This window comes from Onychomys torridus, chromosome 9, assembly GCF_903995425.1.
Source record: "Onychomys torridus chromosome 9, mOncTor1.1, whole genome shotgun sequence".
NCBI lineage: Eukaryota > Metazoa > Chordata > Mammalia > Rodentia > Cricetidae > Onychomys > Onychomys torridus.
The window spans coordinates 6,648,487-6,671,212 of record NC_050451.1 but is presented as its reverse complement, the minus strand read 5'-3'; the positions used below and the strand labels follow the sequence as shown (position 1 = coordinate 6,671,212).

The 22,726-nt window shown below is 45.7% G+C and overlaps 1 protein-coding gene and 1 pseudogene across 8 annotated transcripts in view; both read right to left on the bottom strand.

Moving 5' to 3' along the window:
- Positions 1-22,726, bottom strand: part of Arhgap22 (Rho GTPase activating protein 22) — a 172,266-nt gene that overhangs the window by 91,349 nt on the left and 58,191 nt on the right. The window lies entirely within an intron of this gene.
- LOC118591137 lies at positions 1,033-22,478 on the bottom strand (annotated as a pseudogene).

Sequence of the window (22,726 nt, the reverse complement as noted above, 5' to 3'; positions counted from 1 at the left end):
GTACCTGTAAGGGGTCTACCAAACATCCCACGTAAGCCTGAGCTTGTCTCCCAAGCCACCCCAGAGCTTGTTAGAACACAGAGGTCTGGGCTTGTGTGGTTTGTCAATGAGGAAAACAAAGCCTCCAGTTTACGTGTTTGCCATCCTCTGTAGGACACAGGTCTCTTTCCTTCATGGCGAGTTTCATGACGTCACTGAGTGTGAATTTGGGACAAGATTCACTGTAGTGTTTACCACACAGTTGGTCACCTCAGAGGACAGGGCACAGTCAATGACGCCAGTTGAGGAAAGATACAGATGTGTGCTGAGTTCTTACCTTTGCTTTTGCTACAGCCGACTGAACTGTGGGCCTGGGGTGAATGAATTGCTCATCATGGGCCTGTCTGTTCAGAGTAGCACTGGACTCCATCCTGGAGTTTTGAACTCCACAGTTCTGGGTAAAGTAACTGAATTTGCATTTCTGCTTAATTTTCTGATGTTGGTGGCCCCAGGAATACACTCTGAGACCCGCTGGCCTAGAGTAGTCAAGGGTTGGTGCTTTTCCTCTGAGTTCAACCCTCACCTAAATTTGCCTCCATGTAGAATAGTAACATTGAATTCACAGGGCCACCGTGACAAGACAGTGGCTTATGATCTGCTCCAGAGAGTGGGGCCGTGTTTGAAATCCTGTCCCTGAACACACAGGTATTAGGGGCAATGAGTATCTGCTTCTGTCCTCTCAGCCAACACCCAACCACAAAGGTCCTGGGAGTTTCTTGGGGGAGTATCCAAAATAGACATCAACAGGGTCCAACTGGCTTCCTTTTCTTCTTTCTTTCTTTCCTTCCTTCCTTCCTTCCTTCCTTCCTTCCTTCCTTCCCTCCCTCCCTCCCTCCCTCTCTCCTTTCTTTCCTTTCTTCCTTCCTTCCTTCCTTCCTTCCTTCCTTCCTTCCTTTCTCTCTCTCTCTCTCTCTCTCTCTCTCTCTCTCTCTCTCTTTCTTTCTTTCTTAAGTGTTAACTCTGCTTAATCCTCCAGTCCAGGGAGGCATTAACTTAATCCTCTTCTTCATCATCACCAGCTCCAGCACCACCCTGGCCCTTCTTGGTATTCTTCCTCTTTACCCGGCCGGGGCGGCCACCATCATAAGGAGAACGGAGGGAGAAATCAATGTGCTTCTGGGAGTCCAGGATAAGGAAGAATGGAATGTTCACCACCTGCTTGTCGATCCTGATATGACGCTGGCAGATGAGCATGGTGAATAGATTTAGCCAGACCCATCTTAAAGACCTGGGTTTGCAACTGCCTCTCCAAGAAATCCTCAATCTTCAGGCCCAGGATGTAATCCAGCTTCATCTTGCCCTCATCCAGCATCCCAATGCAAACTAGTCGCCTCAGCAGCGCACTGCCTTCAAAAGGATGCCGTGGGTCCTTTTTGTCCAGCATCAGCAGCTCCCGGGCGGCCTTGCGGATCTTAGCTAGGGTAAAATTGACCCTCCAGACCTCACGTTTGTTCCAGAGCCCATACTCTCCGATCAGCTTCAGTTCCTGGTTGAGATGCGATTTCTTGAAGGGTCTCTGTGGGGTCAAACCCAACTTCTGGTGACCGGCATGTTGGCTTCTCTAGGCCCTTGACAAGGAGCCCAACTGGCTTTCTTATAATAGTGTGGGGCCAGGGCTTGGACACTTTGGCTCTGGAAGGGGTCAAACTCATAGTCTGCCCTACAACGGCACAATTTGTTGCAAGTCTTATGGGCACACAGTAAGAGCACACACAAGCTCTAAGGCTTTTCCTCCTTTCCCTGGGTCTGAACTCCCATGGGCATTGGCTGTTGGTACGTTTGCTCAGCCTGCGTGCCTGAGCTCATCCCTAGAAGCTGCAGCTGACTTTGCTCATCTCTAGCTCCGTGTCTCCATAGTCTATTGGTACAGCTGGCTCATAGGCTAAGAACACAGCATTCTGTCTGTCTCCAGCAGGGCCCCACAGCCAGGATTGCTACTGTCTCCACCCCAGTGCCTGTTCCAGCTCCCCAGCTTCCAGGGAGACCTGCCCCAGCACCCAGAACACCTACCACAAATTCTAGAAACTGCATGCAGAGAACAGAGCTCTCTGGGAAAAGACAGGGCAAACCCAGCTGAGGGGTTTTTGGGAGAGAGTATATTTCAAAGACAGTAGCAAATTAAAATGCTTTCTTAAAAATCATCATCTACTCAGGCATGGTGGTGTATGCCTTTAATCCCAGAACTTGGGAGGCAGAGGCAGGCAGATATCTGTTAGTTCAAGGCCAGCCTGATATACATAGTGAGTTCCAGGACAGTCAGGAATACATAGAGACTGTGCCTCAAAAGGAATGAATGAATGAATGAATGAATGAATGAATGAATGAATGAATAAATAAATAATAAAAATCCATCATCTATATGACATATTAAATGCAAATTCCCAAAGCTCCTTAGGCTGAAGAAAATTGATTTAGCGACTAGCCTTACTCCATCTCATGTGCCTAAACTTCACCATGGGTAACTTAGGTGTGACCCTTACGGGTTGTTTGAAATTCTGAAAGTCCACTACCCCAGGCTCTGTGCATAGTGTTTATCTACTGCTGCCCAATATACCCCAAACTTAGTAACCTAAAACTACCGTATTATTTTGTCAGACAGCTTCTGTAGGCCAGGAATTTGGAAGTGGAGTAGTGAATAGACCTGAGGCTTTATAAGGAGACAGTTAAATACAGAAACCCAAAAGCTTGAAGAAGACCAGAGATATGTTTTAAGTTGGCTCACTCAATGGAAGCTATAAAACAGAGTCAGAATCCTGAGCCACAAAGCAGTGTGTGAGAGACAGATCCAGCTGGGAGGATTAACTATATAATAAACTCTACAGTGGAGACATACTTAGAGAGCTTGAAAACAGGAACCTGGAGAAAAGATTTTTGTAAAGGATTTGTTTATTCCGTAGTGCTCTGTCTGCATGTATGCCTGCACACCAGAAGAGGGCACCAGATCTCATTCTAGGTGTTTGGGAGCCATCACGTGATAGCTAGTAACCAAACTCAGGACTTCTGGAAGAACGGCCAGTGCTCTTAACCTCTGAGCCATGTCTCCAGGCCCCAGAGAGAAAAGATAAGTTTTTAAAATTGAGCAGAAGGGCTGGGGATTTAGCTGAGTTGATAGGACACTTGCCTAGCATGCACGTGGCCCTCGGTCCGATCCTCAAGGCTAAGTTAGTATCTCTTATTAATACTGACTGCGATGGCGCTTGCCTGTTATCACAGCCCATGGGGGTGGAGGCGAGAGGGTTAGAAATTCAAGGTCACCCTTGACCCAGGGCAGTCTGGGCTACATGAGCTCTGTCTTCAAACAACAACAAAACATATAAGGCAGAATATTAGTGAGGTGTGGAGTGACTTCACATAACCAAATATGTACGAAATTACTTTTACAGAAGGGAGAAGATGGAGAAATGTTTGGAGAAATGGCCCAAAACAAACCCAAAGATTCATGGACTTCAATAATCCTCAAGAACAAGAAACCAACAGAACTGAAACGTACATGAAGCCACACCAGAATCAAAAGGCCGACGTGAAAAGGAACTCCTAAGAGGGGCCAGCACATACAGGGACTTGACCCAGTATGTCCCAAGGAACCAAGAGGAGGTGGGGAGGCAGTCTAGCAAGGCGTTTGAGGTACTGGGAACACGCACAGATACAGCAGAGCAACAACACAAGCAAGCTCCCATTCTGAACTCAGTGAAAATAGCCTTCAAAAGTGTAGATTAAATAAACCCTCTAAAATATACAAAGACACGGGGCTGGAGAGATGGCTCAGCAGTTAGGAGCACTGGCTGCTCCTCCAGAGGACCCAGGTTCAATTCCCAGCCACCCACATGGCAGCTCACAGCTGTGTGTAACTCCAGTTGCCTAGCACCCTTGCACAGACATACGTGCAGGCAAACATCAACACATATAAAATAAAAATACATTTAAAAAATATACAAAGACTGAAAGTATTCATCACCAGCATGCTTCACTAAAAAGAACTGTTAGAGACAATCTGTTGGCAGGAAAAGAGTATTCCATAAAAAGGAGAAGGGCCCCAGTCTCTAGACTCTTCTCAATTCGTCAATAAGACCAAGAAAGAAATGCAAGTGTTACCAAAGGAAAGGAAGAAGTTAAATTATCCCTATTTGCAGATAATACAAATCTGTACTTGAAAGATCCTACAGGCCCCACCAGAAAACTTTTATTGTTTTATTTTATACATGCATTTACTGTGTGAGGAGGTCAGAGGATAACTTGTCAAAGGAGGTTCTCTGCTTCCAGTAAGCTTATGGATCTGATAAATATTTTCAGGATGGTGCAGGGAACAAAATTAACATATGAAATCAGATGCTTTTCTACATACAAATAATAAACATGCTGAGAAATTAAAATAAAACTATACCACTCAGCCATAGCTTAAAAATGTAAATACAAGAGCTGGGCAGTGGTGACGCACGCTTTTATTCCCAGCACTCAGGAGGCAGAGGCTAGCCTGGGCTACAGAGTGAGTTCCAGGACAGCCAGGGCTACCCAGAAAAACCCTGTCTCCAAAAACCAAAAGCCAAAAAAAGACAAAAGAAAACTAAATACAAAGAGTGTGTTCATATATGAGTGCCTCAAATAAAAATTATAAATATCTAGAAGTAAAGCTAATCAAGAAAGGATTAGACAAAAGACCTCTACAATGAAATGTTAAGTTCACGACAAGGTGGCTGGAGAGATGGTTTGTTTGGTAAAGTGCTTGTAGTACAAGCATGAAGGCCTGAGTTTGATACTCCATAACCCATATAAGAAAACCAAGCATGGTCATGTGTGCCCGCAGTCCAGGGCTGGGGAGATAGAGACAGGGAGATCCCCGGGACTTGATGGCCAGTCAGTTTTTCGGAATCATCAAGTTCAGGTTTAGGGAGATAGAGACCCTGTGTCAAAAAGCAAGGTGAGAACAACTGAGAGAGACCTCAGCTGTCAGCCTCTGGCCTCTGCACACACATGCACACACACAAGATACTAACAAGACAATGACAGCAGTTGTAGAAAAAGTTGTAGACTTTTCATGTTTTGGGGTGAGCAAATTAAATATCATATTGTGACATGGTTATCTTGCCAAAAGCAATCTACAGACTTAATGAAATCCCCATGAAAATTCCATTGACATTCTTCACAGAACTAGAAAGAAATATCCTGAAATTCAAGGGAAGCACAGGAGATCAAGGTAGGCAAATCAGCCCCAAGCAGAAAGAGCAGTGCTGAGGAATCCTAACACCTGGTTCAGATTATCCTACAGAGCCATAGGGACAAAGACAGCATGGTAAGGGCCCACAGACATACATGGAGGACAATGGAACACTCTAGAAGACCTAGAATAGAAGGCCACAGCTATCCAATTTTAGACAAAGGTGCCAAGTATACACACTGGAACAAAAGATGGTCCATTCAACAGCTAGTGCTGGCAAAATGGGATGAATATTCACCTGCAGAAAAATCACATTAGATTCATCTCTCTCATTCTTCATAAAAATCAATTCAAAATAGATTAAAGACCTTAATTTGAAACCTGAAATGCTGAAACTACTAGGAGAAAACACCTCAAAAATATTGGTACAGGGGTTGGGGACTTAGCTCAGTGGTAGAGCGCTTGCCTAGCAAGCGCAAGGCCCTGGGTTCGATCCTCAGCTCAAAATTAAATAAATAAATAAATAAATAAATTGGTTCAGGCAAGAACTTTCTGAGGAAGATTCAAATTGCATAGGAAAAAACCCAATGGATTGACAAATGGGGTTACATAATTAGTTTTCAAATATTTATCTATATATTTGTGTGTGTGTGTGTGTGTGTGTATGTATGTATGTATTTTCTTTTTATAAGAAAAGATTTATTTATTATGTATACAGCATGTATGACTGCAGGCCAGAAGAGGGCACCAGATCTCATTACAGATGGTTGTGAGTCACCATGTGGTTGCTGGGAATTGAACTCAGGACCTCTGGAAGTGCAGTCAGTGCTCTTAACCTCTGAGCCATCTCTCCAGCCCATTATGTATGCATTTTCATGTCATTGTGTGTGTGTGTGTGTGTGTGTGTGTATGCCCATGTTATTGTGTGTGTTTGGAGATTGACAGGAACAAATTCAATGTTGGCTAAAAGAAATTTGCCTTAAGTATAAACAATAGAAAAAGGATGCATCATGCTACTCTAACCAAGGAAGCTGGCATAGCTAAAAATAGAAGAAAAGGGAGATTTCCATCAAAGGAATATTCTCAATGGTGAAAAGATAATCCATAATATATGACGGTACCAGTTCATTGGTAGAACATGACAATGTTAAAAGTTTAGGTACCCAGTAACACATTTTACCTAAAACACATAAAGTGAAGCACACTGTTCTAGCAAAACACTTTAATGTCTCAGCCAAGCGTGTGCCACCATGAACTTGGGTTGCTAGGATGGGGACATCTCTAGGCTGAAGCCAACCTGGGAAGTGCAACAAGAATTATGTTTTCTCTCAACATGCCTATGAATCATTGGAGGCTTGCATGGTATAATAAAGCAAGAAAAAGAAAGAAAAATCACCCATATTGGAAACGAAGTAGTAAGGCTATATTCATAGGCAGCATAACTGTCTATACATAAAATCTCATAAAAGCTACTAGAATAGATATAAGTTCCTCAAAGCTGCAAGGTACAAGATTAAACCAAATCTAAAGCATTTTTTTTCTATACAGTAGCAACAACTGTACTATTGGAAATTGAAACTGTTTTAAACAGCATCAGAAATCTAAAATATTTAGGAATGAATACACTAAAGGATATTTCAGATCTGTGCACTGCAAATCACAAGCCATTGTCTGGAGAAATGAAATAAAGCTATATAAATGGGGGTTATATTATGTCCATTGACCGGAAGCTTTCCTGTTGCCAAGGTGTCGAGACCATCCAAAAGGGTCTATATATTCAGTGACGTTTCAGTCAAAAATTTCAGTAGGCATTTTTGCTGAAATTGACCAAATAATTCTAAATTTCATAGAAACCCTAAAGGACCTAGAAGAGCTGGACAACTTTGAAACAGAACAGTAAAACTGGAAATCTAAAACTATCATTTCACATTGAGATTTCTTATAAAAGTATAGTGAATGGCCAAAATAAGACACTGGCATCAAATAAACCAATGAAACAGAACAGATAGTTCAAAACCAGACCTATCCATATTGAACAGTTTTTTTTTTCTTCAAAGACAAGCCTCACTATGTAGCCCCACAGGCCTGGACCTCATAGAGCTCTGCCAGCCTCTGCCTCCCAAGTACCTCTCAGTGTGTCTGTCCATGGCATTAACAACTCTTCTGTTAAACTGCTTAGTCCCCAGTAATCTGTCTCAGCGTCCTTTTGAACCATCTGCCCCATCCACAGTCTAACAGTTGTGTTTAAAAAACAACTATTTTTAGGATGGATTCAAATCATAACAAACGAAGGAAACATGGAGATAACTATTGTATATGAAAGGCCTAATCCTGTATTTCTTTCTATCCCCCTGGTAAATTATGTATAAAACTGGTTGAGAACAGCTGTCTTTTTTTGTTTGTTTGTTTGACCTATTTAATAAAATCTGTGCCTGTTTGTGAGTATACTGTATGTTTGGCAATACAAAAAAAGATTTATTTCATTTTTAAGTGTGTATGTGTGCATGTACGTGTATGCATGTGTACACGCATGTGCACAAGCGCAAGTGCCCATGGAGGCCAGAGGTTTAGGTCTTCTTGGAGCTGGAGTTACAGATGATAAGCAAACTTAGGTCATCTGTAAGGTCAATAACTCCACCAATGAGCCATTTCTCCAGCCCCATGACTGGATATGACAGACCTTTCAGTACTGGGAATGAACGAAGTCAGACCCCAAACCAGAGTGCATACTGGATGTTCATACACTTAGGAGAGTCTATGAAATGCAACATTGGGCCAAGATCATGGCACTCCCTGTGAAAGCCTGCTGATGAGTTTGGTCCCCAGAACCCATGTAAAACTGACCTCTGTTCCTTTACAATCCCAACTCCATCTCTGTCTCTCTCTGTCTCTGTCTCTCTGTCTCTGTCTCTCTCACTCTCTGTCTCTCTCTCACACACACACCACTGTGGCATTAATACACCTACAACCCTCCCCACCCCTCTTCACTGGATAGAACACATTCACTTGTTCAGGTGATTATGACAGGCACATCTTTGAGGGGAGGCATCTATTTAGACCACTGGTCTGTGAATCTACTTCACGTATATATTTAATGAACTCTGACATTAGCTCAAGTAGTTTCTTTTCTTGTGGTACTGGGAAATAAATCCAGGACCTCCAGCACTCTGCAAGTAGTCTACTACAGAGCCACACCCTTATCCCTTAAACCAAGTAGTTGTGATAAAAATTTGCTGTATAAATTGAAATGCAGATTTCAAAGACAGTACGAAGAATGTAAAGTATCTCAATAATTTTGTATGCTATCGGACTGAAATATAAGTATTTTGATATGTTGGCATAAATAAACTTTATTACTAAAAGACAACTCAACAGAAACAAGAGCAAAGGTTATTAACAAGAAATCCATAGCATAATAAACGTGTGCAATGGTTTGAGTGTGGAGTTCCCCCAACATTCTATGTTGGAAGCTAGTACCCCAAATATCAAAACTAAGAAGTGCAGGTCTCTGGGAAGTGATGAATTAGTAATAGTGTGGAGTCCTCCTGAATGGAATCAGTGGCTTTAGGAAAGGAGCTTGAGGACCACAAGGAGAATTGATCGAGCTGCAGGATTTGTAAGACACATGCAAGTCTTCCGGTACATACTAAACCGTCTCTAGATTCCTTAGAAAACCCACGCAGGGGGCTGGAGAGGTGGTTCAACAGTTAAGAGCGTTGGCTGTTCTTCCAGAGAACCTGGGTTCAATTCCCAGCACCCACATGGCAGCTCACAACTGTCTGTAACTCCAGTTTCAGAGACCTGACACCCTCACACAGATATACATGTGTGCAAAACACCAATGCACATAAAATAAAAAATAAATAAATCGTTAAAAAAATAAAAGCCACGCAGTGAAAATGCTATGTAAACAGTTGTCATATAATAGTGTCTGGAGAAATGAAAACAGACAAAGGGAAAAGCCTCTAGTGTTCAGACAGGTATAATCGCTTGTCTTCTCCAAAGTTTTTAACCTGCAGTCAGGTGAACATGCACAGCCCTCAAATAATGGAGGCTCAACTACGTTCAGGAAGGGCACGGGATTCTCATTCCTTGGGAGGGAATGGTGAGGTACTTTCCACCTTCTACCCTGTAATGTTTGCATCCAGATAAGAACATTTAAATAATACTAAAGTTCGAAAAAGGACAGTTAGATAACGCATGAAGTGCTGCTGAGGCCTGAGTAATGGGCTGTTGGCATGTGTCTGCAAACACCCACTCACTGTACATCCCCCTTCATGTTAGGAGTAGGCCAGGCTGCTCAGCCCTTCCACAGTCCAGAATGTCCATCCATCACTTCCAGACAGAGAGTGATAGCCTCTTCTTCTGTGAACATTTCTCGTGGCAGGCCTCTCAATTCTTCTCAGAATAAATTCAGGTGGTGAGCCCCTTCACATCCTGTGACCAGAGTCTGCACAGCAGCAGAATTCTTCTTGCCTGTCTCCAGTCAAATGTCTCACACCCAGGACTTCACTCGTGAAAGACAGGCAGGCATTGCATCTGAGATGGGACTCCCATGGAAACCTCCAAGGTTTTATCTTCAGAGAGGTCAGGTCTCAGTTCTGGCCCACTGCTTATTGATATTAGGCCCTGGGACTGAGTTTGCCTTATCTAGCATTTCCATCTCTGTGGAATGTTATAGAGGCATTTTCCCCCAGATGCGTCTGAGAGGACCTGGGTTGGAGCTGGGCTGTGGAGATGCCCAGGACCTCTCAAAAAAAGATAGTACTGAACAATCTTATAACAGGGGCTTAGAGGTCACGCTGGGCCTTCAGGTGATACCTGTGTTACCCACAGAGTTTGTTTCCTATTCAGTAATGTGGGGGTGTTTCAAGAACTTCCTGAACTAACTCTTGGACAGCTCTGGGTCCGGCACCTGGAGAGAGGATTGCTGTGGTTAGTGAGATACATAGTCAAGTTTGTTTATGATCCAGTGTTGTAGGATGCAGAATATATGCACACACACATATGAACGTTTGAGAACTATTATCAGGGGAGGTGTGGAGATGACTGAGCCGTTAAGGCTGCTCTTCCAAAGGATGTAGGTTTGATTCCTAGCACCCACACTGGTGTCTCACAACCATCTGTAACTCCAGTTCCAGGGGTGTTCCAATCTCCTGGTCTTCACCATCAATGCACACACACAGCACATATATGTGGGCAAAACACCCATACACATAAAATAACAAAAATAATTTTTAGAAAAAATTATGAGGTTTGTAATATTGAAAGTATTATCCCCTACATGGGTCTTAAAAGACAACTTCATTGGCTCAGGCCTGATTTTCTGAACTTTAGACATGAAAATATTTCTGTGGGTTCCCCCATTACCATACTTCATGTGTCATGAAATAAGGTAGGATTTGGGGAGTCTGAGATGAGGGTAGGGTCCTTCTTTGAAGTTTATGACATCATCTGTAGGGACTCCTGCAGGGCCTGAGATGGCGGCATCTCCTCCACTTCCCTGGATCCTGTGGTTTGCCTTAGTAGTGAAGTGTTTGCAATCCTAACACAGCTCAAACTTAGTAAAGGAAGGCTTTCTGGGAAGTCTTCATTTTTCACCTTGACTGTGTGAAGCTAGTCCCTGTAATGAAGCTGAGCGATAACCTCCTCCCTGGCAGAGTCTTGTAGAGTTTTAAGGGGCAATCACTCTGGTTCCTTATCTGGTGTAATTCTGATGGGGCCTCAGATCCATCTTCAGAAGTTTTAGCCATCTGACACCTAGCCAGGAACCAGATCTCTCCGAACTTGACATAAATAATACAAACCTGAAGGAATCTCATTGCCAAGTAGGGAGGCAGCTTCCCTCCCTCCTTATCGTCCATGTCTGTGGCCAGGAGCCATCACCTTCTGCAAGGCAAGACCCCGCACAGGCACAGCAAAGGGCAGAGACAGGTGAGTGTTTGGGTAAGATGCTCACGTCTGTCTCTGCTAAGACTCTGCCCTGACAGTTCAGATTTCAACACCGACTCTGGGTGTTCTCCTCATCTGTATACCAGGACTGGCCCAGGGAACACGGTGTTCCACACTAAGTCTTGGAGCTTCTGCTTTATCTGGAAAAATCTTAGACACAGGTTGGAGTGTGCTTTTGGATCAGGGTCCCAAGAACAGACTGTTAGTTCCCCATACCTTATAATTCCCCAGTTGTGATTTCCGTCCCAGTTATGAACCACGGAAATATCCAGTTGAGAATGAAGGATGAGTCTAGGCATTGGTAGAGCCTTCAAGGACCCTGAGCCCCCAAAGCTAGCAATCTCTCCCAAAGCCCCAAGGGGTGCCCTTGCCAAGGTGGGAAGGTCCTGGCTTGTTGTGCAATTAATTAGCTGTGTAACCACAGATTGAACTCTAAGCTAGACTCGGCCCAAGTCACTCTGGGAAATTCCCTGCAGATGGGGGTACTCTGCTGGCTGTGGATGAGGCTGCACCAATGATCCCAGCAGCACCCAGGGATTTCCCCTCCTCCCTCGGCCTGTCACTGTGAGGACATTCTAATGCCTACTGCGATGTTGTGAGCTAAGATGCTGTCCATGTTGGGAAGAGTCTGTATGGAACCAGAGCTCCTAATTTCAAGTGTGGCCTTGGTGGCAGCTTGAGTTAGGATGCTGAGTTGTGTCCCAGGGTGCTATGTGGCTAGTGGGGCAGAATAGATTTCCTAAACTCTCTAGTGTTTATCTGCCCCAGCCAGAGTGGAGAGGCAAAAGGGCATGTTATTTTGTAACAGGCTTGCAGAAGGTTCTGGTGCCATCAAATCTCTATCTACTGCTGTTTCTGAGAGGTCTGAGGGCGGGAACACCTGGTGAGGCTCTGCTGGTGGTCCTGGAAGGCAGTGATGGCAACACTAACTTCAAACACCCTTTCAGATATGCCCATGACCTCTTCCTCTTCCTCCCCCACTGGGTCAACATGGGAGGCTGTAGAAACAGCTGAAGCCTCAGCCTCATCCACAGCTGATGTTGCTCCACAGAATGGTAAACTTCTGGTATGTTTATCAAGACGATTTCAGACGACATCAGTGTTGGTTATTTTAACCAATGAGATGCTATTTTGAGAAAATAAATATTAATGTCTTGAACTACTTATCCGTACACACACACACACACACACACACACACACACACACAATTTTGAACAGTAGCACTATTAAACATTGTCTTTCCATATTGGTAAAGCTTCTTAATAAAACAATAGTTGCCTCTTATTCCATTTCATTTTCTGGAGTTTCAGTTACATTTGGCCAACCATAGTCTGGAAATAGAAAGTGGAATATTCCAGAAATTGACATTAATATATATATATATATATATATATATATATATATATATATATATACATACAATTTTTGGTTTTTCTTTTGGTTTCAACTCAGGGTTTCTCTTTGTAGCCCTGGGTGTCCTGAAACTCACTCTGTAGACCAGGCTGGCCTCGAACTGAAGAGATCCACCTGCCTCTGATTCCCAAGTGCTGGGATTAAAGGCCCAGCAAGTTGTGTGCTTTTAAATTCAATAGCTTGATGAACCCTCAGGCTTTCCTCTTCATACCACACAGCATGTGAATAGTCTCTTCTTCTCCCACAGCCATGAGCTATACTCCTGTCTGAGTGGGGACTCTTGCTGTGATGAAACACCTTGACCAAAAGCAACCTGGGAAAGGACTTATTCCTCGTACACTTCCGCACCAGCCAATCACTGAAGGAATTCAGGGCTGGGACTCCAGGCATGAACCTGGAGTTAGAAACTGAGGCTGAGAGCCCACTGGGGAGCATTGCTTACTGATTTGCTTATGGCTTGCTCAGCCTGCTTTCTTACAGAACTCAGGACCACCTGCCCAGCGCTGGTACTATACCCAGTGAGCTGGGCCCTCCCACGTCAATCACTAATGGGGCTACACCTGGAAGATTTGCCTACAGGCTGGTAGGTCTTATGGAGGCATTTTCTCACTTAAGGTTCCCACTTCCCAGATGTCCAGGTTTATGTTCGGCAGACAGAACCTGAGCAGCACACTCCCTGTCAGCTACTCAGTGTCTATCTTGTTCTTAGGCTGACTGGTATGCGCAGTAGCTGGGTTCAAGTAACCCCTCCTTTAGAATGGCCTCAAGCATAAAGTTGAATTACAGCATGATATTTAATTATTCCACCTATTGTCTATTGCCATTAACCTATGACAATGCTTCATTTATAAATCATGATTATTCTACTCTTTCCCTATTGCTATTAACCTATGACAGTGCTTCATTTATAAATCAAACTATATTACAGATTTACACATATAGGAAATGCCTGGTGCATGTGGGTTTTAGACAATCTATAGTTTCAGGCACTCATGGGGGTCTTAGAATGTATCTTTTGTAGTAAAGGGGAACAGCTATACTGATTATTACTTTGCTCCGAGGGCTGGATATTGGGAAATAAAAAGGAATAGAAGGCTTGTCTACCTATTTGCAGTATGCTATTGGGGACAAGAGCCAATGGACGATGTCTGGCTCTGATGGTCTGCAGGGCAAGGCAGAGGGTGTGGGCTCTGGGCTCCATCTTCAATGGTCAGGGGTCTGCCTGACATTTTGGACTGGAAAATTGGAAAAAGTCTGCTAAGGGCTGACATGGGTCCAAGGGAATGTCATGCCTTCCTGGCCTATCGTGGTGCTGATGTCCTGGGGTATATGGTGCTGCTGGTAGCCATGCTACTGCACCATCTGTGGACGGGTTAGTCAGAGACACATGGGACAAACATAACTCCTGTCCCTCAGCCAATGCCCAGCCTGTGAACGGCCTAGCCAGGGTAGTGCGAAGCCCTAGAGTATGAAAGTGGCTCTACTTCCTTCTTGACTCATTGGACAAGGTGGGAGTCATTTTTCTCCCGACATGCCTGGTGTTTCAAGTGGAGGTGCTGGGGGAACCTGGGCTAAGCCTAGTCCTTTCTGCCATCCATGATGTGTGGTGGCAATGTCACAGCTGTTCAGAGACAACCAGCATCCTCAGGCATCAGCTTGGGGCTTCTCTGGAACTGAGAGGCTCTTTGCTGGCTGTCCACACCTTTCCAGGATTTTCTCTGATGTAGGACTCAGGTGGAGATCAGGGTTAATGTCTGCCCCTGTACTCTACACTGTTCTGCAGGGCCAGCCTGCTGGGTTTGGAACCAGAGCTGGGAGCCCTGGGTGGTGCTGTCTTGCCTTTGTCCCCCCACCTTGAGGCACCCATGGGGACATAGTCTCTCAATGACTCACATGGATAGCACAGGCCTGCCCTGCTATTTCACTGTTTTTACCATACATTCTGTGTTGCAAAGCACTTCCCACCTCCCTCCCTCCCTCCCTCCCACTCTACATTATGGTGTGGCTGTGAAGTGGCCTTGGTCTCCAGATGGCGGCATCCTTTTGGGAAGTGGTAGACAGTTAGGAGGTCTAACTGAAACAAGCTGGTCACTGGGGGGTGCCTAGGACGGTTATCCCTAAGGTTTGTCCCTTCCCCTCTGCCCTTCCTGCCTGCCATGCGGTGGGTAGCCTGTCACACAATCCTGCTGTCGCCTTCACAACAGTCTCCCTCACCACGGACTAACAGCGCCAAGGACCACAGATAAGACTTGTGAGTTGTGAACCATTAACCCCCCCTCCAGTTATTTACGTCTGATATTTTGTTACAGCGACCCAAAAGTGACCAACTCACTAAAATGAACACACTGCCCTGACGGCAATCCTGCTGGCTCATATGTGACACCCCACTGTTGTCCAGAGTCTAGACGGGCGGCAGAACGTATGTCTTAAGAAGTTTGGTTTTGCTCAGAATACACCTGAGGGACTCGGTTGAGTGGAAAGGCCCACGTGGAAGGGAGTGGGACCCTCCCTGGGCTGGAAGTGGTTTCCATCCCGCAGTGTTCCTGGAAAGTCCAGCAGCAGTGCTGATGCCCTGGGGTATGTGGTGCTGCTGAGAGGGATGCTACCACACTATCTGTGGACAGGCTATTTGGAGTCACACAGTACAGACACTTTTACACTGACCTGCCCACCTGGATGAGCTGACTGCAGCCAAGAGCGCCTGCTGCCTTTTGCTGGGGCAGGCAGAATTCTTCTCTAACTTTTGCAAACACTGCACACTCTTTAGGAAACATACCTATTTTTCTTGGCAGCCTAGAGAAGGCATCAACTTGACAGAAGCCATCTCCAATCACCGAAATTATGCTGATAAGCAGTAGTTCAAGATTTCTATTAATGTATTAAGGAGCCAGAATGGCCAAATACTAATGCAAAGTCAGTCTTGCTCAGCTAAACAATGAGTAAGGTGTATTTCCCTGCTGCACCAATGCCTCTCAATCCATTTTTCTGCCCAGTAATTGAGAAAGCCTGTGATTTACCAGGCAACCTTCCAGCTCTTACTGTAAATCAACTGGGTTCAACTTAAAGCCAAAGAATTGATCTATTATTGTAAGAGGCACCAGAAGCTCTGTGCTGAATTAAATCAGTAGATCAAGAGGAGGTCACTTCGTCTTTATAAATGATCAGGGACACTGGAGGAAAACACAGAAGTTGGGGGTTGGTTTTGTTTGAGATGGTCTTGTCATGTAGCCCAGGCTGGCCTTGACCTCCTAATCACCTGCTCCCACCCACCTCAGTCACCTGACAGCACTAGGAGCTCACAGAGGTCAGTTTTAGAAGATAAAGTGGTGGGGTAGTGACAGTTTCCTTTTCCTAGAGGGGTGGCAGCATATTCCCACGTCATTATTGATTATAGTAATATAAATATTATAATTATAATACATTCCCAGCTATTTCCACTGTTGCCTCCAGAGCTTCAGGAAGGTGTATGATAAATTGTGTGTGTATGTATGTATGTATGTATGTATGTATGTATGTATGTATATATTTCAAGACAGGGTTTCATTATGTTCTGTAGCCCTGGCTGTCCTGGATCTCACTCTGTAACTCAGGCTGGTCTCAAACTCACAGAAATCCGCCTGCCTCTCTCTGCTCCTGTGTGCTGGGATTAAAGGCGCGCACCACCATGCCTAGCTAAGACAAGTTTTAAGGAACTTAATGTTTTTTTTCCTTGACATGGTACAGGTAGGGGAAATTTGTTCTAATTAAACTTTATTCTAAGTGGGCTGTTGTGGTTGCCCATTTGAATGTTATATAGCTTTTTCTGATTTAATTTGTTTGACTAGAACTCAGATTTTGATGTGTACAGAAAGCAGGAAATTATGGTTCTTAAATGGCTGCAAACATAGGAGATTGCCATAAAGAAAACATGAGGGGCTGGAGAGATGGCTCAGAGGTTAAGAGCACTGGTTGCTCTTCCAGAGGTCCTGAGTTCAGTTGCCAGCACCCACATGGTGGCTCACAACTACTTAGAATGAGATCTGGCGCCCTCTTCTGGCATGCAGGCATACATGCAGGCAGAACACTATGTACATGATAAACAAACCTTAAAAAAGAAAAAAAAAGAAAACAGAAATTCTCAGATTTAGACTTAAATAACTCATACGTCTCTTTTTATAAAAGTCTAGCAATTCTTCACAAAAGAGACATTTGAGGTTGCCTCCAACTTTCTCATTTTAAACAAGGAAATTGTTTCATTTTAAACAAGGAAAGACCCATAGTTTAATTTTTCTCTGCCATGCTAACAGATACCTATTGACTACCAGTTAACTCAGGGTGATATCCACATGTGACGTCCTGAACAGCTGGAGGGCTGCTGTGGGCTTCCGTGCATCTCTTTCAAGTGCCACTGTGTTCCTTCTGAGCATAGCAAACCCACTGGAATGGGCTTTGCCAGGGTCTGCGGTGGGATTGTCCTGCTGGGGAGCACTGACCTTGCTAACTTACTTATCTGCTGTGGATGGAGACCGCAGGAGGGAAGAGGAAATCTGAGCAAGTCCACTGGCCGAATATGACTTGTGGGAGCTGCCAGCTCCAAGGCCTTTGTGGTATCCACTACCAACTATGTCTCCTCTGAGGCTTTTTTATCAGGCCCAGCATGGAGCCCAGGGTTCAGATGCCACGCACAAGATGGCAGCTGAAGACCATGATGGTCCCCAACAATTGGAATTCTGGGAAAGCGCCTGCTCTGGACAGATCCAGAGCTCACCAGCTTCTCCTCTGGTGTCAGTTTTGACTCATATAGGATGTGACTTTGGAAAAATCACCCTGGTTTAGCTGAATCCAGGTCTTCATCCCTTGCATTTCTTTTGACTTTGAGAGCCAGAAAGGCCCTTAGAGATCATTTCTGTTTAACCTCTCCTCCGAGCCCCAGGGACCGGTGCTCTCCTGTTCCAATAAGCCATGCCATAGGAGCAGAGTGGTCATGCAGGGCGGGTCTGCTCAGTGTTTCTTAGGAGGATGAATGCCTTACATAGTAGTCTTTCCAAGATTTCCTTCCCCAGGCCATGTACTGAGTTGCTTTTCTGATCCGTGGGAGTTTGTACTTCTCATCTTCCTGGATCCCAGTTCCTGCCACACTGAAAATGCAGGGTTTGAGGAGACTATCTTTCTCCAGGTGGACCTTGTTTGACCACAGCCAAGGTCATCAGGGCTTCTGCTCCCCTGTAATAATTTGTGTGCATTTGTAATATGACTCAACATCCTCATGAGACTTTTTGCAAGTGTATCTCACTATTAGTGTTTACTGACCTTTCAACTAGTTAAACCTCTTAACTCTGCCTCACTTGATTTTTTGAAAATGTGTATGTGTATGCAAATGTAGACCACATGTGAGTAAACACCCTCAAGGTCAGAGGAGGGTGTGTGATATTCTGTAGCTGGCATTACAGGCTGCTGTTAGCTGCTCAGTGTGGGTGCGTGGAATGAAGCTCCAGATCTTTGCTTCAGCAGCAACCTTTCTTAACCACTGAGCCATCTCGCCAGTCCCTGACTTTATTTGTATTTATTTAATTATTTTAAGGTAAGAGTCCCACTAAGTAGCTCAGGCTGGCCTTGAACTCATAATCCTCCAACCTCAGTTCCCCAGTGGTGGGATTACAGGAATGTGACTCCACTCTTGGCATGTATTTTCAACTTCTTTTTTTTTTGGGGGGGAGGTTTGAGACAGGGTTTCTCTGTGTAGCTTTGCGCCTTTCCTAGAACTCACTCTGTAGCCCAGGCTGGCCTTGAACTTACAGAGATCTGCCTGCATCTGCCTCTCGAGTGCTGGGATTAAAGGCGTATGCCACTGCCACCCTGTGTGTTTTGAACTTCTTAATGAGATCATTCTGTTTTGTGGAATTAAACAGCTGTTTTAAACCAAAGGTAGGACTTTCCGCTGCATCTTAACAATTTTCCATGAACCCGGACTGTCAATGCCAGCTGGCAGAGATGTCCCTTACAGCTCTGCAAATTCATCCCCCATGCCTTCAGTTTCCAGCAGCATCCTAAACAGCACGCCACAGCAGTGACTGAAGGATTCGGTTCTAGAATCACACCATTTTCCTGGAGTTGTGGTCCCAGCACTTTCTTCCTTGTTCTATGTGGCATCAGTTTTCTCATCTGGCTTGAAGCACATCTGCACACTTTGGAAAGTGGGCATAATCATTTCTAAACTGTTGCGGTTACTCACTGCTGTATCACAAAGCACCCTGAAACGTAGTGGCCTGAACAGAGTGAATTATGATTCTGCAGCGGCACCTGGGGAAGTTTTGCTCCACAGGGTCTAGGGTCACTCACACAGCTGCATAGCTGGTAGATGCCTGGGACAAAAGTACCAGGCCTCACTCATCCGGCAGGCCCCTGGGAGTTGTCTCCCTCCACACAGTCCCCATCCTGCTGTGATCTGCCCAGGCGCACGCACAGCCTGACTTCTCAGGGGTGAGGACTGGCAGCATCACTTCTGGGTCATTCTAGTGGCCAACTAGTCAAAAGCCCAGCTTGGATTTAAGAGGAGGGGAGGTGCCACCAACTTGCTGCAGGGAGCAGAGCCTGTGACCGGGGAAGGGGAATACAGAGCATGGGGCTGGGAAAATCAGAGTAAGTGGACGCAGCTCGGCGAGGGACTGAACCTGATGATCCACAGAATCTGAGGACGTGGCTTTCAGTGCTCTCCACCCAACTGATAATATGTCAGAGGCAAGGTCAGGGGTCCCCGCCTGTCATGGACCCCTCTCTGTTGGTGACTTGCTAAAGCTTTGTTGAATGCAGTTCCCTTAGGCAGGAAAGGATTTATTAGGACTCACAGAGGGATGGAGAGGCTGCTACAGTGAGGGGTGCAGGGGTGGGAGCTGAAAGCTGGCTGGTCACATTTTCCATCCACACACAGGAAGCACAGATGGGGAGCAGGAAGTGGGGTGAGGCTATAAACCCTCAAAGCTGACAGCCAATGGCATACTTCCTCTAGCAAGGCTCCACCTTTCCAAACAGGGGCACCAAGTATTCAAATACAAGAGCCTATGGGGGATGTTTTTTATTTAAAGATGTATTTTTACGTGTGTGTGAGGGGGGGGGAAGAAGGGAGGGGAGAGAGAGAGAGAGAGAGAGAGAGAGAGAGAGAGAGAGAGAGAGTGAGAGAGATATGCCAAACGTGTAAATGTGTTTCCCCACAGAGGCCGGAAGAGGGCATGGGATCCCTCGGAGCTGGAGTTATAGGCAGTTGTGAATCAATTGACCACTTGACTTGGGTGCTGGGAACCAAACTCAGGTCCTCTGGAAGAGCAGCAAACACTCTTAACTGTGGAACTATTTCTCCAGCATATTTCATTTAAATCACAACAAATGTCTTCTGTGGTTATGAGCTAGTGAGCTGTGGAGCCCGAGTTCAGAAAGCTACCATTTTTTTTTCTCTAGATGTGGGACCCTAGTAAAATGACTGGCTGAAGTCTAGGCACCGGGCATCTGTGGCAGTGTCCTGGTCACCTTTAACTGATTAGGTAACACAGCCTAGAGTCATGACAGGAGACTCCTGGTTGCCTAGATCAGACTGACCTGTAGGGACTGTCTTGACTGTTAATTGATAGAGGAGGGCCTAGCCCACTGTGGTCCTAAGCTTCCTAAGAAAGCCAGCTATGTATAAGCTAGCTTCAAGCCAGGTAGCAAAGTGCATCCTCCCTGGCTCCTCCTGGATGCCTTTGACTGTGACGGAGGTTCCCTGCCAAGCACAGTTCTCATTGAAGTTGTTCTGGCTTTTAGATGCTATCAGGGCACCCATCAGCCTAAGCAAGATGTCGGGCCTCATGTCCCTCACCTGAAACTGAGATGCTCCCTTCTCTGAGGTGAGGTGGGAGGGAGGGGCTCCCAAAGGCTTTGTTTGGGGTTGTAAAGCTTGGTCAATGATAGTCCCAGGGATGCTGGAGACCTGGAAATTCGTTACGATTTCCAAGTTATGGGATTGGAGGGCCTTCTCAACCCCCACATAAGATTCCCTGTTTTGTAAATATTTCATATTCCAATTGAATAATGTACTTCGTTTATTCTACCTAATGCATAATTAACATTGCAAAATTAAGATTTTTTCCCCCATGTCTTTTAAAATGAGTGTTTATCACAGAGACTGAGGTGGCACACATGGGACCTGCACAGATCTAAGCCAGATGAGGTTCCAGCTCTGAGAGGCGGAAGTGGACAACGGATAAGAAGCCATTTGCAATTGATACTGCCAGGAAAGTCAATTTTCTCCCCTGGAGTACCACTGGGTACACCAAGCACACTCCAGGGCAGGCTCCTGTAGCTGGCAGACACAAAATAAACTCCTTGTTTGTTTGTTGTGGGGGTTTCTGTTTCATTTTGGCATGTTTGGTTTTAGTAGTTTCCCTAAAGATTTCTGACTGTGTTAACACTCGCTCCCACCACAGCCCCCCTTTCCCATCCCTCTTGTCTTTCCTCTCTCCATCCCAGGCTTTTACGCTAAATTAAATCAAACTTTCAATCGATTTTCTACTGCTTCTTACCGCTCAGCCTCCTGCCACTTATTATCCTAGAAAAGGGGGGGAAAACCCAAAACAAACAGAAAGGCAAAACAGAAACCCAGCCTGCTTGAAAGTGGCTTCTCAGCTGGCCTGGCTGGGACCTGCAGCTGCCTGAGGCACGCGGGTATCCTTCGAAGGCCACAGCCTCCCACACTCCACAGTTTCCAATACCCACAAGCCCTTTCTCCAGGGCAAGGCGGGCTCTCTGCCCTGTGCTTCCTGTCTGTGCTGCTGAGAATGGCTTCCCCAGTGACTGAGAGCCCCTCAGCCATAGCGGATCCCTCCACACTGGGACAGACGAAGGCCCAGATCTCCATTCTGGCACCCAGGTCAGGCCATATCCAATTTCTGGCCACTAGCTGCTGCTTCTGTTCTGTGCAGGGCTAACATCACCTTCCATCCTTTGGGCTCCTCCCTCAGGGGGCCTGCCGCACACCTACTGTCCACGCCTATTTCTAAGCACCAGCTACAGTAGGTCAGAGCCTGCTCTTCAGAGGCCGTGGGGACTCGGCGGTCCTTGGTCAGCCCGGTGACACGTCTAGTCTCTTACCATCCCTTTTCTAGGCCTGTGGCTCTGTCCATTCTTTTCCTAGTTTTCATTGTTTTCTCTGTTGGTTCAGTTAAAAATCATTAGAGAGGTGGATGTGAGTGATTAAACTGCTGTGAGAAATCAACACTAGAGGGAAATCTCAGTCAGCACTGTCCTCATAGCCCATTCCCAGGTCCATCCCAAGCCTTACCATGGCTTTGGTCTGGCTGACTTGTATTCTCAAAATCCACATTAATTATTCCACTGACTTCGAAGAGCAAAGTTATTCAAGGAATAAAATAGTTCTCCACAATGCCACAAGACAGCAATTCATTCTTCCCCACCCCCGCCACGGCCGGAATCAGCACTTTCAACTGCCTCCTAAATGGGACTTTCTTTCTTCTCCCAAATACCATGTTTATGCCCCTGCGTCTTGGCGTAAAGTTTCTGCTCTTATCTGGAGGATTCCAAGCACTGCTGAGACCTGAGGCTGCACTCCCAGCCTCTCCACCCCACCCCGTCCTCCCCCCCCTACACCTCCTTAGTGCTGTCTGCTTCACCCCCCCACCCCTCCACCCCCCACCCCCCACCCCTCCCACTCCATCCCCCCACCCCCCCACCTCCCACCCCCGCGGTGTGCGCTCCTGCACTGAGAGCTAGCTCATCTCAGGGTTTCTCTGAGGATGTGGCCTTTGCGCTGTTTCCCTTTTCTCTCTCCAGAGCTCCTGCTAAGATAAGGTATCTGCCACACTGCTTCTGTTATCTTTCTCCTCTTCCAGTGTCTCAAGTTGGAAGTCTCACTTCTGACTTCTCAGGGAAGGTTTTGTTCTCTGTCTCCTCCATGTTTAAAGTCTTTCTCGGAGGACGTAAAAGACAGTTCTCTGTTGTTCGGATGTGTTAGGGATTGAACTCAGGGCCTGGCACATGCTGGTCACTGTTCTACCACTGAGCTACATCCCATTGAAAAGGGGCTCTCTAAGTTGCCTGTGCTGGCCTTGAACTTGTGATACTCTGGCCTTAGCTTCCAGAGTAGCTAGGATTTCAGGCCTATACTACCAGGCCTGGTAAAGAATTTTAAATTGGGAGCTTCT